Genomic DNA, 18,282 nt, shown 5'->3' with positions numbered 1-18,282 from the left:
TACAGAGAATTGATAACTGACAGTCTGGAAAAGAAAAATCGTGTGTATTTCTAAAATCATCAATATTGATTGAATATTCAGTAAAAATTGAGAACTTGGTACATATTAATCCATTTGGTTCTTAATATGGTCTCAAAACATAGCTTACATATGAGGAAACTGAGGCAGGAAATAATGCAGGATTCCAGGATCCATACTAACCATAGTGACGGAAATGATAAGAAACCATTTGTTTTGGCTAGAACGAGGAGAAACTGTCCTCTGGGACTGTTTATGGGAAAACAGACCATTAGATCCACTTTTGAAAGATGAGTCCATAGATCACACGGGCATCCACAATAAAGAGATCACGTTTTTACTACACAAATCTATTGATCTAAGCAGCAGTTTTGGAGCTATACAACTGGAACAAATGAAAGAGAAGGTGAGGGGAGATAGAAATCCCCTGTTCAATTTGCCTTTGATGGTTGAAAAAGTCTGGAGGAGTCATGGCTCTGAGACAATGGGAGTTTAAATGGTAGTAACTGGAATCACCTAAGCCAGGAGCTGGATGTCTAAAACTCCCTTTTCTCCATCAGACCTTTACTAAATAATATCCAAGGAAAGACAAGAAGAGGGCAGTCATTTAGGTCAAAATGACACATCATCTAAATGCTGTCACTTTAGGTTCCGTTCTCAGGAGTACAAAACAGTAACGAACAGCTTACATATCCACTTATGAGAAGATATTACTTTATGAGCGATCTACTGAGCATTAGTAGACATTATCTTTGGCTCTGGTGCCATTTGGACAGGAGTCAACTATTTATTACAATCCATAAATCTGTCCCTAGATGCCAACATCACAGCAGGGGAGTGGAATCAAGGTGCACAAAAGACACAGGTTTGGAAGAAAACTGACATGAAAGGTGTTTAAACTGGTTGCTTTGTCCAGTCACCATCTCATCCCCTTTGCTGTAGCCTTCATGGAATTCTGCCTCTTTCATTTCACTTGGCCTTGCTCTTAACTATGTACAGTTCTCTTGTTGAAGAATACCAAGATTCTGCAAACAGCCCATTGTGTAACATCCCCCACAGTGCTCATTTCCCAAGTCCCTACCGGGTGACACTCAGCCAGCTTCAACTTCCTCAAATCCAGCTGTCTCAAGAGCTATCCACCGAGTGAGCTTCAGGGGTCCTAGCACTTTAGATTTTGCTGGACCCTTCCTTCACAAAAGATTTTAAATTATATCTTATGAAAGCATTGGTATGTGATAAATATTGCTTATCAAAACATGTCCTTCAACCTAAAAATAAATCAAACCATCTTCATGAGTTCCAGTGTAGCAAGCCTTAGGCAGTATGTCCTTGAGTCTAGAGGGCAGGCCCTGATGCATGCTGAAAGTGCTACTGTCTGCTCCTGCGCTGTCTGCCTTCATCTCCCCAGAGTCTCTAGCCTATGACGTCAGGAGAGCCACTGTCTTTACTCTGCTTTCTCCGTCACCTTTCACGATCTTAATGAACGCTTGTGAATCACTTAATAGTGAATTCTACGCTTTCCTTTTTTTAACCTTCCTAATCACTTCTTTCCACTTTCTGTTCCCCTTTTGCTGTTCCTTCTTCCATTTCCCCTACTTAAAAGTACAGCCTGGGTCCTGTTGCATATTTGCTCAGACTGTGTGAAGATGTGTCTCCCTTTTACCTCATCTGCCTAAGGTACCTTCTGATTGGTTTAACAAAGAGTTGGATGGCCAATAGCTAGGCAGGAGATGATGAGCAGGACTTCCAGGCAGAAATGGGAACTCTTGGAAATATTTTGAGTCAGGGGATTCACCAGCTAAAGGTGGCCAGAAGTCAGATGTACAGTACTGAGGAGAGGTAATGAGCCATGCGGCAGAATGTGTACTAATATAAATGGGTTAATTTGTGTTCTAAGAGCCAGTTCGGAACAAGGCAAGATAGTTGGCAAAAAAAGGCCAAGTTTTCAAAATTAATAAGAAGTCCCCTTGTCATTATCTGGGAGCTGGTGATCCAAAGAAAGTCTGGCTACGGGATCCAGATTTCCAAGTTCACACACACTCACTATTTCTTAGGGTTTTCTGAGTGTTCTCACCATCTCCACACACACAAAGCACACCCACCGGTCTCTTCTTGTGTTAATTCCCTTGGTTCAAACACGTGGGTACACTTTGAGTGAAAGACAAATTCCAAACTTGTTAAGTTGTTCCTTAGCATCTCGACTTCAGCTCTGAAGTCTAGGTCTGTTCTCATTCTTCCAATAGATTTCCGAGTCCAGCCATGCCTTCCTTTGGATAGTCCTTTCTGAACACATATTGTCTTTCTCCTGTCTGTGTTAAAACTGCTCCTTCTGTCCACAGGTCCCTACCTGTGTCTTCATACATGTGCTTCTCAGTGTCTGGGTGGGACACCAAACTGTAACAAGGTGACAGAGACACTGTAACTGTCTCCTCCCAAGTACAAGCACGGTATGCTAATTGGAGGGTAAAAGTATTAAAGTCACACATGAAGATAACAACAACAAAAATGAGAGTGACACAAAGATCATTCGGCTTCTATCATGGTGGAATCTTTTAGGACAAGACATAGTAATATCAACAACTTATCTTTTTTTTTTTCAAGAATAAATGTAAAAACCAAACAGGAACAGTCAATTCAGAGAAATCTATTTCACCACTAGAGTTTGGGGCTTTGCTAGTTATTTGCATGACAAACACAGACCACACTGATTTCGACTCAGATAAATATTTTCATTTCAGAGTTTTGATCTAATCAAATAAAATAAATTAATCAGAAACATCTGCCTTGGATCAAGAAATGACTTGATCACTAAAGTAGCCTTAATGAGACAAGTGACTAATTGTATTAACCTCCTGATAGGAAAAGATTAGCTACAAAAGGGATAATGTGAGGAAGCACAGGTCACGTGACCCAACTCAACTGTCTAAGAGCTACGAGGTGAGCGCCATAGGTAGGAACAAGTAGGGCATACTCCTCCTGATGCTCAGAATGAAATGTCCTTAGACTGTAAAAAGAACCCTTTTTTTGCTGTGGAAAGTTGTAATAACACGAGGCCAACAAGGATATAAATAACTATCTCAATACCCAGAGATATTAACTATTTTACATTTTATTATAGAAATTTTTGTGAATTTTATCTTCTGGATATATTGCTCTCTGATATGTATGCCTAAGGTGACAGGTTATTAATGAGTATGATAGACATTAAATGATTCTGTCTGTGATGTGCTATTTGTATATTGTATAACATATCACATGCATCATCACATATTATGAATATTCCTCAATAATATTTAAACAGTTTCATAGAAGTTTATTTCATTGTGCTGTGTCAAGATTGTTTCAGTATTTTACAGTTATATATGGTACATGGAAAAGAAGCCTCAGACTTATTTTTAAAGATGCAATGTTTTATTTTTATTTTTTATTTTTTTGGATTTTTCGAGACAGGGTTTCTCCGTAGCTTTTGGTTCCTGCCCTGGAACTACCTCTTGTAGACCAGGCTGGCCTCGAACTCACAGAGATCCACCTGCCTCTGCCTCCCGAGTGCTGGGATTATAGGCGTGCGCCACCACCGCCTGGCAATATTTTATTTTTTAAGATAAATTTTGTATATAAAGTTTTATATATATATATATATAGTATATATGATATATGCTATGAAGAAATATAAATATATTAAAAATTTTAGATGTAGTAGGACTACAAGGTCAGATAATATATTAAATATAAAGTCTTTTACTAAATATGCCCAAATTCCTCAAAAATCGCATTGAATTGCACAGACTTTGACAATCCACTGAAATGGCCAGTACTAGACAGTGGGGTCCTGTACAGGTAAAACTGAGTGACCTCATGTGTGTTCATCCCACGCACGTCTTCGTTTGGAGCTTATTTTGCATATCCTTTGACATGTTCCTAATGGGGTTAGGTTTCTTTTGCTTTGTGATTAAAAATTTATTTTATTCTTTTATATTGTAAAATGTATGAAGTAGAGAATAAAACTTATTAAAGAGAAATATAAAGTACATTCAAGTCTACCACCCAGGTTTACTAAGTTTTAGTAAGGTTTGTGCTCCTCCTTTAGGTCTCACCCATAAAGGATGAGCCTCGTTTGCCTCCACCCTGACAAATCCACCTTCCTCCAAACCAAGCATCCTGTCTTACCTTTTCCTCATCTACTTCTCGTATTTCATGCTATGCTGTATATGCTTATACGTTCTCAAGGCATAAGTTTTAGATATTTCATACCTATGCTGTATTTGTGTATGCTTAGACTGTGAGATAAGAGTCCACTTCTATCTTACAAAACATTTACACATGCTATATGCAATATTATAAGAACTGAATTTCTTACAATTTATAAGATATAAAATCAATGGTAGATTTGAATTATTAGTATATGATTTAAATTTTGTTTCTATGTGATAAGAGAAATTGGGATATACATGCATTTATATAGGCACACATACACATGTGCACACACACATACACGTATGTACACAGATACATATTACTTTAGTTTACATAGTGATTCTTGGAAACGTTAGCAAATAAATAACAAATAAAATCCTTTGTTATATCTAGAGATGTGTACATTCATGATTTAAAGTATTATCTATCTTATCTTCCCCTTAAAATGTCCCCTATAACTTCTTCCAGTTTCTTTGAGATATTACTTAAAATCTGTCCTATAGTCGGTGCCTTTCTAATTTGTCAGTCAGCATCAGTTTTTATGAAATTATTATGTAGAGAAGAACTTTCAGAATTATTACTTTTTCTATTTGATATTTTTGTAAATTCTCTAGTGCTATTTGTTTTTATTTCTAAGTTGACTATTCTGTGTATTTTGAATTATTTTTATTTTAGCTTATATGGGAGACAAGAGATCTTGGTTTATTTTATCACAGATATCCTCATAGATTTTTTCCAACTAAATTTTGAGTTTTTATTTTATTAATTTGAAAACCCAATGATCTATTACTTCAAAAATTATATTTATGTTTTATTATATATATAAGTTTAATATGTATATTCAAATTCTTTTTGGGGGATTCCTCAGAATGTTTTGTATAATAAGCTACTGGGAAGCTCCAAAATGAGACAGCACAGTGTGTTCACTACTTACTTGACCCAAACTGCTTTTTTTCCAGAGTCATCTGAGGTATCAAGTATGAGAAGTAGATCTTTAGTCAGTTTCATGAACTTTTTTTCATGCAAAATAAGTTTTTGTTTTTATTAAGCTATGTAATTTTTTCAGTTCCCCTTTCTTCCTCCCTGCTCTACTTCTACCCCTCCCATGACTCCCATGCTTGCAATTTACTCAGGAGATCTTGTCTTTTTCTACTTCCCCTGTAGATTAGATTCATGTATGTCTCTCTTAAGGCACTCTCTGTTGTCCTAGGTTCTCTGAGGTTCTGAATTGTAGGCTGTTTTTTCTTTGCTTTACGTCAAAAACCCGCTTATGAGTGAGTACATGTTATATGTGTCTTTCTGGGTCTGGTTACCTCATTCAATATGTTTTCTAGATCCATCCATTTGCTCACAAATTTCAAGATAACATTTTTTCTGCTGTGTAGTACTTCATTGTGTAAATGTACCACATTTTCCTTATCCATGCTTCAGTCGAGGGGCATTTAGGTTGTTTCCAGATTCTGGCTATTACAAATAATGCTGCTATGAACATAGTTGAGCACATGTCTTTGTGGTATGATTGAGCGTCATTTGGGAATATACCCAAAAGTGGTATTGCTGGGTCTTGAGGCAGGTTGTTTCTTAATTCTGAGAAATTGCCATACTGATTTCCAAAGTAGCTGTACCAGTTTGTACTCCCACCAGCAATGAAGGTATTCCTTTTACCTCACATCCTCTCCAGCATAAGTTGTCATCAGTGTTATTGGTCTGCAGAAAACCACAACTTGTCAAAAGGCAGAGAACAATTGACAATGAGGTGTCTGGCCCCAATGGAAACACACATCTGTAACACAATTTCTGCAACTAAGTCTCAGGGAACATTGGGCAACATGGGGCATAAAGACTGTAAGAGCCAGACCAGGGAGTCTTCTGTGAAACTGTGTCACCTGGAAATAACAGGGAAGCTCACCACAACAACATGGCTGCCTAAATAAGACCAGAACAAGGACAGCACCACTAGATAAGCTAACGTGGAAGGGGGCAATTTCATGGGGCCCTGTGCCTAGACACTGTCACCAGCACTTTAGGAATGAGGAGCATGGGAGAATTAACCCTATTCCAGATAAGTTCCCTTACTGGTTTATCCCATAACTCGTGGCCATCCCTGAAATCATCTGCATGTGTATTTTAAATTTTATCTATTTTTAAAAGGCCATGAATTAGAAAGAGAATGGGGTGGGGAACAGGAAGAATTTGAAGGAAGAAAAAAAAATAGGAGAAACGATGTAATTATATTTTAATTAAAATAATAATATAAAGAATACTACTTTTGTGTGTCATATTTTAATAAGAATCACTGGAACCTTGAATCTCAGGGCTTAAAGACCTGATTCTTATTTTAGAAATGGAAAAGATGCAGTAATGTGACTCCATGACCATTTGACAGAAAAACTGAGTCAATGAAGGATGTTTTCAAAGAATCTTTTAATGAAACTTTGAAATTCTCTAAAGAACTAAATAGCATCTATTTAATATATTTTAGTGGGTTGAAGACAGCCTGTCTTTAACATTTCTTTATCTATAGAACTATTATCATGCACCACTTGTCACTAAGAAGAAACAAAACAACATGATTAAGAATCTCTGCTATAGATAATGGAGAGTCCTCAGTTTTCAGGACTAAATCTTATCTAATATCTCTGTTTCAGTAACAGCTTACAGACTGGAACAATTTACCCTGAAATGATCATTTAGTTTGAGACACAATTCATCTCTTATTAATAAAGAGCAGGAGAGAGGGCCCATGCCTGACACGGCCTGAATGGTCAGGAACCAGAGGCTAGGCAGCCCAGAGACCTAGGATCAAACCAAATATGACTGGAGATGATAGATAGATAGATAGATAGATAGATGATAGATAGATAGATAGATAGATAGATAGATAGATAGATAGATAGATAGATGATAGATAGATTGATCAAGGAATTGACTCCTAATGATACTCTGTTATGCTATATAGACCAGAGTCTAGTCCAGTCATCATCAAAGAGGCTTCTTCCAGCAACTCATGGCACAGATACGGAGACCCACAGCCAAACATTATCTGGTGCCCAGGGAACCTGCAGAAGAGGGGGGAAGGATTGCAGGAGCCAGAGGGATAGAGGACTCTAGGAGAACTTGCTCAGAGAATCAACTAAGCAGGTTTCACAGGGGCTCAGAAAGACTTCAGTGACAATCAGAAGTCTGTATGAATCTGGCCTAGGTCTTCTGCATGTATAGTATGGTTATATAGCTTGTTCTTGTGGGACTTTTTTTTTCTTTTTCAAGACAGGGTTTCTCTGTAGCTTTGGAGCCTGTCCTGGAATTTTGGGTGGTGGTGGCGCTCGCCTTTAATCCCAGCACTCAGGAGGCAGAGGCAGGCGGATCTCTGTGAGTTCGAGACCAGCCTGGTTTTATGGGACTTTTAACAGCAGGAATGAAGTTGTCTGATCTTTGTCTGCTCTTGGGACCCTCTGCCTCCTACTGGATTGCCTCATTCAGCCTTACTTGAGGGGATGTGCCCAGACTTATTGTTACTCATTATCCTGTGTTCACTTGATATCCCTGAGAGGACTGCTCTTTTCTGAAAGGAAATGCAAGGGCATTGGATCTGAGGGAGAGGAAAGGAGCAAGGATTAGAAGAGGGGTACTGGGGAAATTGCAGGGTGGAGGAACTGGAATCATGATTGTAATATATGAGAGAATAAATTTTAAAAAAGAGGGAAAGGAAAAAGAAAAGAACAGGCATCTCATCTCAAGTACTAGAATATATAACAGTCATAGCATGGCAAAAAAATTTAAATGAGTAACTCTACTCTTGAAAAAAAGAAGGGGGAATGAATAAGCCATCTTACTGTCCTGAACATCAGTCTAAATGGAACTAGGCACTTATAGGAAACCAAGGAATGCCAAGAATCACGCCTTCCTTCCAGTCCCTTGTGGAGCAGTTATAGCTGTTTGTTCAAACCTAGACAAACTGGAAACCGATGCAGAGAAACTACACATAGAGGTAAACTTGAGCTCAAGCCAGTGCACAGGCTCACCCAGGGAGCCCGAGAACTTGCCTAATGGGCTCTAGTGTGCACACGACATGTAAGGCCAGAAACTCCAAGGTCTAGGTCACTTACAGCAGTAAGGTCAGCCATCTGGAGTTTCTCCCTGAGGAGAAGGGGAGCTGAGGTGAAGGGAGGGGATGATGAAAGTCAAGCCAAGATTCTTCATACCACCTGGGGGGCTGCTGTCTTTTCTGGACAGCAGAAAGGTTCTACTGCTGGAGAATTAACCTGAGATATTACCCTGAGATCCCAAAGCCATGACCTCAGAGAGAGCAGAGCTGAGTAAACCAGCATGTTCTGCAAGAAGAGAGGAAGCCTAACCTGAAGACATCCTCAACATTGCGCCTGCGCAGATAGAAGCACCAAGTTCCACTCTGCAGAGCCCAGGCTTCCTTACAGAATGTGGTTCATATAACACAGGTAGGCAGAAGAGGCAGGGAAGAAACTGCTAATCTAATTCAGCATTACCTCGAAAAGACTGGGTTGAATCAACGTGACACTATAATTGTAGAGGGGTAAAAATCAAAGTTTGCCATGAGAAGAAACAGGAGTCTCTGAGCTTAGTTTAGGTCTGCTACAAATAAGAAAATCGCGGTGTTTTCCATGGTGAGTATTTTGACTGTGAAAGCACTGGGGTTGTGATAAGAAGTGTTCACCACAAGGAACCAGGTGTTCTCTACAAGGAACACAGCTGTGTTTTTCAAACCACATTGTCACCCACCCTCAGAAGTCTCCTCCACTCTCTTACATCAATGTTTGTGGAGAAACCACTGGATTGAAGTTTATAATCTAGACAATTGTTAAAAAAAGATTATCAAAATGAATAGTAGGTGGTGCTAAATCTTACAGAAGCAGGTACAGCAGAGCACAGCCAAGAGTATTGTTAGGTGAGGGTGCCATTCAGAGAATGTCCCTCCTGACATCTGAGCAAGGTTTGAATTTATCTGTGCCAGGCTTACCTCGGTTTGGGCTACTGAATATCTTTAGGTTACTTGGAAGAACAGCCTCAGCAGGGACTTTGGAACACCCAGTCTCTGGTTTTCCTGTTCAGTGATGTGAATTCTCCATATCTTGCAAGTTTCTGGTGTCCTCCCTGAGACTTTCACGAGAGAGAGCTGCTACTGGCTGATGCTCGGATCTCCAGAGTGATGAGTTACATAAAACTCTTTTTGCGTGTGTGTTGCTTGTTTTTAAGAAAGCTAGCCTGACTCAGTTATTTTGATATAACAAACAAAATGTAATGATAGAGCATCCAAAAAGATGTGTTGTTGAGGGACAAGAAAGAAAATAATATTACTTGAGTAAACAGAAAGTGCAATCAAGCAACTTCCAAAATGTGCAATAAATGACAGAGACAACTGGTTACCTAGGCAATCACCCAAAGTCTCATTTGCAGCGTTGGAGCAACCAACTTTGACTAAGGCCTAGAGCAACTGACAGAACATTTTAAGAGGCAGGGAAAATTTCAAAACCATCTTACCCTGTCTTGGCAAGGTTTGACAAGTCTTATTTTTCTTATATCTTACTTGTCCTGTCTAGACACCATGCATTTTGTCAGTGGTTGAGGCATGGGCAGTTTCTTGCCCAAAGGCCTGTTTTGCTAAGAAGAAAACAAGCTCTAAGTGAAGTGTCTTCAGTGCTCAACATTCTCTTGAGAATTAATGTGGGATTTCCCTCTGTAAGCTGTGAATACCATTGGTTAATAAAGAAATTGTCTTGGACCTGCGCAGGGAATAGAGGTAAGCGGGGAAAACTAAACTGAATGCCGAGAGGAAGAAGGTAGAGTCAGGGAGAAGCCATGGAGCTGCCACCAGAGACAGATGCTCTGAAACTTTGCTGGTAGGCCATGACCTCATGGTGATGAGGCCTTCAGCATATTTCCAATCAGTAATCAATGAATTTCTGCATTACCTTGTGCTTGAGGACCTGGAAGACCCATATGGGATTGGATGTATAGTGGTGTCTTCTTGCTGTGGAGAAGGAAAGAACGTTAGAGACCAGCACTGAGACCTCATCATGCTTTCTCAGTTTGCTTATTTGTAGATAGACCTGGTTGTTTTCCTCTAAAAGTGGTGACTTATAAAGAATGCTTAGTTGTTTTCCATTTATATTGACAATATTTTTCAAGGCTTGTACTTTATTTTGTTTTGAGTTTTAGTGCCCAACTTTATTAGGAATTACAGCCTAGTTCTTAGCCTTGGGAGACTTTTCTAGTTCTTAACTTTGGACTTCTTGTTTCCCACAGGGAAGAGATCCCAAATGTTGGGAACACAGTGATCAAAAACGTCTAGTTTCTAAAGAAGAGAGCAGGTGGGGACCGCCGACAACACTGGTAGAGTCTGTGCCGTTCCCACATGTCATAAACAAACCCCGATTAACTCTGGTGAGCCTCAAGGTGCCTTCAGATGCTGCAGCTGTCTCTTTTGTCTTCTGTATCTCTTGTCTTTGACAAACATCTGTTATCTCAGTCAAGAGGAAAGCAGCTGAGAGCAGAAAAGGAAAGTGTTTTCCCCACACACCCAAAGGAGAGATGTGGTAGATCGAGGAAGAGGTATTTTCCTGGCTTGCTTGACACAGATTCAAATGCAACTTCTTTATTTCTCTTCATTGTGACAGAGCCCTCATTAGTTTTTAAGGCTCTTCTACATCAGAATTTGAAATAACAGAGTAGCAGTGTCAAAGTGGACCTTTGCACTTTCTATCAAAGGAACAGCTCACAAAACAATCTCAAAAGAGCACAAGCAAGGGGAAAAGCCTAAGGCTCCATTCATTATAGAGCAATTTAGAAAACCACTTTATATGCAAATTTTGTTCCTAAACACCAAATATGCTCATAAATTAGCCATTTATTAAAGCATTTACTTGACATAGGAGTTCCCTTTCCTCTCTGTCAACAGCTGTCGGGGTGTACTTAATGTGCCTTAAAATAATTAAATCAAATATCTCAGTACCTGCAACCAAAGCTTTTTTCTCTTATCATGGTAATGTCCAAATTTTGCTTCCTAGAGGAACTGCCATAATTGCAAAACGGACTATAGGAGAATCATCAGAGCCCTCTGAGTAAATGAGAGCACAGGCTTTGCTACACGAGCGAGCCCACTGTGATGCACAGCCTGTGCCGGATGGAGTATGTGGGCTGCAGTGCAGTGTAGATCAGCAGAGAAACTAAACGGAACACAGATACAAGCTTCTGTTGTGACTGAAACAAATACTCATCTGTGATGTCCATGATCTTAAAAATGTGCTGGATAATAATTGAGGATCTCGTCTTATTGATCTTTTGGTGCATCACAAACTGTCAGGCTGAACTGGACTATGGATGAAGATCATCTGTTCTGAGTCCCCACCAACCACTGGAAGCAGGAAGAGAGGAAGATTGCAAGGAAAAATTTCAACAGTCTTTGACCTAAAATCTGTGGATATTTGTGACCTATGATGAAAGAGAGAATATTATCATATAGGGACAAAATATTATTGAATTAAAGATTTTGGGAAGATTTTTAAACTGCATTATCAGAGTGGGTGGTAAATCCAAGCATGGGAATCTCTATGGGAAAGAGACATGGGAAGATTGCCAAAGGAGAGGGCAGTAGGCATGGTGACCAGACAGGCTGAACAGAGAGAATCTTAAAGAATACACCAGCTGCAGGGCTAGAAGCAACAGCAGACACTGGAGCACCACAGAGAGCCTTCAGGGGCACACTCCTGCAAACACTTTCACCCCGACTTCTAAACTTCAGAACTGTCCAAAAGTAAGTTTGTCTTGATTTGAACTACCTAGTTACTGATGATTTGTTATAGCAGCTGTAGAAAACGTATGCTTTTCAGGTCATATAGAGAAAGGCCAGTCTATCAAGCCACACATAGTTGCCAATGATGCAAAAGGGCAGGAGAGATTTCTTCTTCCCTAGAGTCCCAGCTCAACACCATGAGCTGCCCTGGAGCCTTCTACTAACACTGTGACAGGGGCCTGTGCTGAGAGAGAACACCATGACGTGGGCTGTAGTGAGAGAGAACACTGTGACACGGGCCTGTGCTGAGAGAAAACACCGTGACAGGGGATATGGTGAGAGAAAACACCATGACAGGGGCCTGTGCTGAGAGAGAACACCATGACAGGGGCCTGTGCTAAGAGAGAACACCATGACAGGGGCCTGTGATGAGAGAAAACACCATGACAGGGGCCTGTGCTGAGAGAGAACACCATGACAGGGGCCTGTGATGAGAGAAAACACCATGACAGGGGCCTGTGCTGAGAGAGAACACCATGACAAGGGCCTGTGCTGAGAGAGAACACCGAGACAAGGGCCTGTGCTGAGAGAGAACACCGTGACATGGGCTGTGGTGGGAGAGAACACCAGATGATGGGCTCCTGGTGTTCAACGAGGTTGTTTACCTTATGGAGGCCATGAGCAGAGAGACAGGAAGGGACAAAGATTGCCCTGGTGACTTTATTCTCCCACAGGGTTTCATTCCCTGAAATTTCAGTCACCTCCTGAATTGATACTATCGGCTGAGGCCTGATCTTTCAGTGTAGGAGTCTGGAGTGCGGAGGCTGTTTCACATTCAGACAATTGACTGGCCTCCTTTTATCTTGCCTTTCTGGCACATTATTAGTCTTTCTGCCTCTCCTAGATCCTATGACAGTGAGCTCCTCAGATTTTCCTTCATCTCTGACCTCTTTTTGACTCTCTTTATTTCTATTTGCTTCTCTTTTTGTTTCCATGGCGATCTAATATTGTTTGCCCCCAAGCCTGCACTCAGCTTCATTTTCCTGTTCTTAGCGTTTCCCTGAGGAACCTCATTCCTCATCTGATATCGAAAGTCTCAAAGACTGTAACTCTCACTTGTGTTGCTACAGAAACCAATCTGCCTTTTTTCCATCTTTCCATCCCTGTTTCAGTGACCTGCACCCAGTCCAGGGACTCCAAAGTCCTTGCAGTTTGCATCTGCAAACTATTTCCAGCACCTCTTGCCTCCCTTCCCCAAGTCACTACTCCAACATAAAATCTCATTAATCTCAATAATTCTGACCCAGAAAAACTACAATAGCTCATACCTGCTCATTCTCTCTCTTTCTAACTGCACGTTAATTTTTGTGACTGCTGTAACACGCCACCACAGGTTTTTGCACTTCAAACATGCATGTTTGAGTATGAAGAGATGGATTGGTGGTTAAAAGTCCTTGCAGATAACTGGAGTTTTGTCCCCATACCCTGCATTGAGCATCTCACTTCCTGTAACTTCAGTTCCAGGGATCTGACACCATCATCTGATCTCTATGGGCACTGATATTCATGGCACACACACACACACACACACACTTAAAAAATAGATCTTTTCAAATACACACTGCATGTTTGTTATATTATATTTCTATGGGTTAAACATGTGGAAGCCACTCGGTTCTGGCAAGTCCCACTGGGCTAGACTAGATATCCCATGGAAGCTTTGTCCATTTCCGAAGTTCAAGGGAATAGTTCATTCCCTGGACATTCCTGGCTTCCAGAGGCGGCTGGCAGTCCTTCACTCATGGTCTCTTCTTCATCTCAAAGCCAGCAAGAGCCAGCCATATCCCCATGCTGCCCTCCCGCCCAATCTCTCTTTTGTTTTCTTTTTCGCCTTTTGCCTTCTCTCATGTCTTTATGCTTTGTTGGAACTGTGTTTCATGTACTCTCATAGAAACTTTTCATTACACGTGCCATCTTAAACCCCTCCTCATGTGACAGTCTTCAGATGAAGGCTTCACAAAGTGACGTTTTGGGAGTGTGTCTGCCACATCCTCGTCCACACTCACTGTCTGGATTGGCACGCGTGGTCTTGCCAGGGGTCTCTTGTAGGAAACTTGGTTCTTAGTGCTACAGTGTTGAGGTGGTGACCTCTCAAGAAAGTAGGGCTTAGTAGGAGATCATTGAAAGAACCCGTTTTTAGGGACTAGCGCTCACTCACTAAATGAGTTTGGAGTAGTGAACGTGAGTTTTTATGACATAAGGCTACACAGTGTATTTTGCCCTGTTTGTTTCTCTTCTCCCTTCTTTTTCTACCATGTCTTGATGCATATGAGATCATCACCAGGCAAAACCAGTGTGCTTGCTAGATTTGAACATTCAGCCTATCAAACTTAAGCTAAATAAGTGTTTTTTTCTTATAAAAAAAATCAGATTTATTTATTTGGGTTTTTGTGTATTAGTGTTTTGACTGCAAGTATGTCTGTGCACTGTGTGTGTGTGATTGGTACCTATAGAGGTTAGAAAAGGACATGAGATCAGCTAAAATTGAAGGTAAGGATATTTGTGAGCTTCACTGTGGGTGCTGGGAATTGTACCCGAGTCCTCTGTAATAACAAGTGCTCTTAGCCACTGAGCCAACTCTCCAGTCCTTAGCAAATGCTTGTCCATTTCTCACACATGGTATTTCACTCTGACTGCTGTGCTAATTTCCTCCCTGTGTCTCTCCTTATTTGCTTCACAGAAATACTTCCCTCTTAAAATTTACAAAAATATTGTCTTTTCTCTTTGTTGCTGTTTCTGAATACCATTTATTTATTCTTTGACAATGTAATACTTGTTTGTCATGTATCATGATCATATCCATCCCCAACTCCTTCCTTCCTCTCCCCCCCAGACATCGACCAACAACCCCTTCTCCTCCCTTCCTGTCTTTCCTCTGTCTGTGTTAGTACTCCACTGGGTCTAGTTTGTGCCGTCTGCTGAAATGCTGACAGACACTTTGGTGTGAGCTTGTTTGGGTCTTGTTATGCTACCGCAGTTGCAGTGAGTTTGAGGCTATGGCGGCCGTGCCATCTTCAGAAACAGCTTCTCACAGCACTCCTCCCACCTGTGGCTCTTACATTCTCTCTCTCTCTCCTTTCCTCAATAGCCCCTAAGCCTTGGAGAAGAGAGGGGAGTTGATTCAGATGTTCTATTTAGGCATGAGCCTCAACAGTCTCTTTGACCAATCATGTGTCTTTGGATGGCTACCCACTGAAGGAGAGGCTTATCTGCCTAAATATAATAAGGAACATTAATCTGTAGGCATAAATATGAATATTTTAAGGTAGTTTGACAACATGTTCATTTATGAAAAGCAATGATAGCAGTTTGCCCGCTGAAGCCTGGGGCCAGCGTTAGAGCATCCGGCCCAGTCTCCTGTAGAGTGGGCCTCAAATCCCTTCAGAAGGCTGTCTATGGCTGCCTGTCGAGTTTGATTCCTATTGCCATGATAAAACATTTTGACCAAAAGCAATTTAAGGGAGAAAAAGATTTACTTGGCTTGTGCTTCCAAGTTATAGCCTATCATTGGAGGAGTTAGGGCAGGAAGTCAAGCGAGAACTGGAAGCAGAAACCATGAAGGAATGCTGCTTATGGGCTTATTGGTGGGCATATGCTCAACCAGCTTTCTTATACGGCCTCTCAGAGATGGAAAAACTGACAATTGGCTAGGACCTCCTACAGAAATTTATAACGACAACAATCCCCTAATAACATGTTCAGGGGCTGACGTGATCTGAGTTATTCCTCAATCAAGACTTTCCTCACAGATGACTCTAAGCTATGTCAAATTGGCAATGAAACTAACCAGGACACCCCATAATCTTCATGCTGACTTTGTACTAGTGGGTACATTTTGTCTCCCAGGTCAGTACCATGGTATTAAACAACAACCTCCAGTCCCTGCCATGGTGTAACTCCCGTGAGTTATTAGTCAGTGAGTTCCAGAGGCCTTAAAATGCAGGTGTTTCCCCTTGTTCTTGGTTGCTCGCAATAAGTAGATGGTAAGATCCCATTGCTGAAGACACAAGACACTTTGCTTGCAGGATATAAAGAAATCAAGCTGGAAATGATTTGAAGACTTCCTCGCTGTACAGGCCCCTGGAGGAGAAGAAGCATCAGTGGGCATACTCAGCTCTGGATTGTGAGTTCTGTCTCATCCTGTTGAGTTTTCCAAAACGCACCCTCATGCTACATGATTAGTTATTTGTTTATGCATTGTGCATTCCAACATAAAGGGCTCTTCATCTATCCGTTCTCTGTTGATGCCAGGTGGCGAATACATTGATCATTCCTGCAATCATCCACCCAGCCATCCACTCTGACTGCTTGCTGTATACATGCTCCTAGCTATATTTACACACAATGAAAATATAAAAGATTGGCTTCTTTGTCCTCAAAACAATAATTTCTTGGGTGAAGTAAGCCAATCATGATATAGAGTTTCCATTCCTACTTAAAACAGAAAAAGACAGTAAAGGGCCAAGAGGCTGTGGCATACCTGTAATCTTAATACTCTAAAGGATCAAGAGTTAGAGACCAGCCAGGATACCCTGTGGGACTGGGGAGAGAGAATAAATAAGAGAGAATCTGAAAATTCATTTTCTTGTTGCTTGTAAAACCCCACTGAAAATGGAATTAACGAAACATAGCAAGGAAAGGAAATGAAAGGGAAGGAGGAAGGGAACAGAGAGGGGGACAAATAAGCTGCAGTCGGCAGTGCAGAGCCAGGCACAATTATTCTGTGAAGGTATTTAAAGAAGGTTTCATAAAATTGTGGCATTTAAGCTAGTTCTGAGAAAATAAGCAGAAAATGTGAGGTGTAATTGAGGTTTAAAAAAATGTCTTTGCATTTCCCATACCTAGGAGGAGTTTGCAGAAGGCTGAACGAGAGGTTGGAGAATCAGATGATATGCAAGGCTGACTAATTATTCGTGGCATTGAGCCCCATAAGGCACAGGAGGTACAAAGGGTGGGGGGCTCAACAAGTCAGGACTCAGGCCATCTCAGATGGATTCTACAAACCACCTCTGTGGTTTGTTCTGGCAGGGCGATGGGGACAAACTGATCTCCTGTCCTCAGAAGTTCACCCAGCAAACAGAACCTGCAACTGACGACCGTGTCGGAGTCACGAACTGAGGCTGAGAACGGGCAATCTGATAGGAAAGTTCGGAAGTTTAGCTGGAACTAATGGGAAGACACCTTAGCGCCCTGTGTTAGTCGGATCCGTTTCCTATATACATGTCACACACATTGTTCTAGGTGCAGTTTAAATCAGTAGTCCTCAGCCTTTCTAATGTTGTGACCTTTTAAACATCTGATATGTGGTATATCTGATGTGTGACCCCCCAAAGGGTGATGAACCACTGGTTTAAATAAAAACAATGGGGTCTGCTCTCATAAATTTTGTATGGTTTCTGAAGGAGAAAGGTGTAAATGCAGCAATTACATAGGTAGCAAGCTCAGGGTGGGAGCTGAGGCTTGTTGCCTATTGCCCAGCTTGTACTAGGCCCTGGTTTCCATCTCCAGCTCAGGAAGAAGAGAACATACATGACAGCTTCAGTTTGTTTGGTAGGAAGAACCAGGGTTCCATAACGAAGTGCACCAAAATATGACCCAACAAGTTTCACATGTGACAAAGAACACCGCTATGTGAACTTCTGGGGAGCAGAAGTGATGGTAAGGAAAAGTTAGGGGCAAAGATCTGAGTGTGATCCCAGCCCATCTACAAAATCCAATCACAAAGTTCTACCGAGTTCTAGGAAGTGAAGCCCTAGGAGAAACAGGATGAAGTTGGGGAAAATAAGTCTGGCCAGGGGTTGGGTGAGCTATTGTCCTAGACTGCTATTAGTGCGGGGATTTCTGGGACCAAAGGGGACTTCAGTACTAAAGCCAGGAAAGACTCAGGCCAATGGTCTAAATTGGCCACATTAGGCTACAATGAAAGCAAAGGAAAATGATAATTAAAGTATATTAAGAATGCCCCAAATATGATATAATTTCAGTTCTCCAAGGTTGCCTATATTTTGGAGGGAAAGATTGATTGGATTGGAGACAGACAGACAGACAGACAGACAGAGAGATGGACAGAGAATACTCACAGGAAGGTACTGCATCTTCTAGGCAAAGATGTTTTGTTGACCCAGGTGTTGACAAGGAGGTTGAAGGAGATAATGAGATGGAAGACATTCCTTTAAAATAGAACCAAAAAGACTTTGACAGTTAGCAGCAGTGACTGGGAATGCAGGAAGGACAGGCAGAATCCT

Source organism: Chionomys nivalis, chromosome 16 (assembly GCF_950005125.1).
Source record: "Chionomys nivalis chromosome 16, mChiNiv1.1, whole genome shotgun sequence".
In the NCBI taxonomy this organism is placed as follows: Eukaryota; Metazoa; Chordata; class Mammalia; order Rodentia; family Cricetidae; genus Chionomys; species Chionomys nivalis.
Note: the sequence above shows the minus strand (reverse complement) of the source record.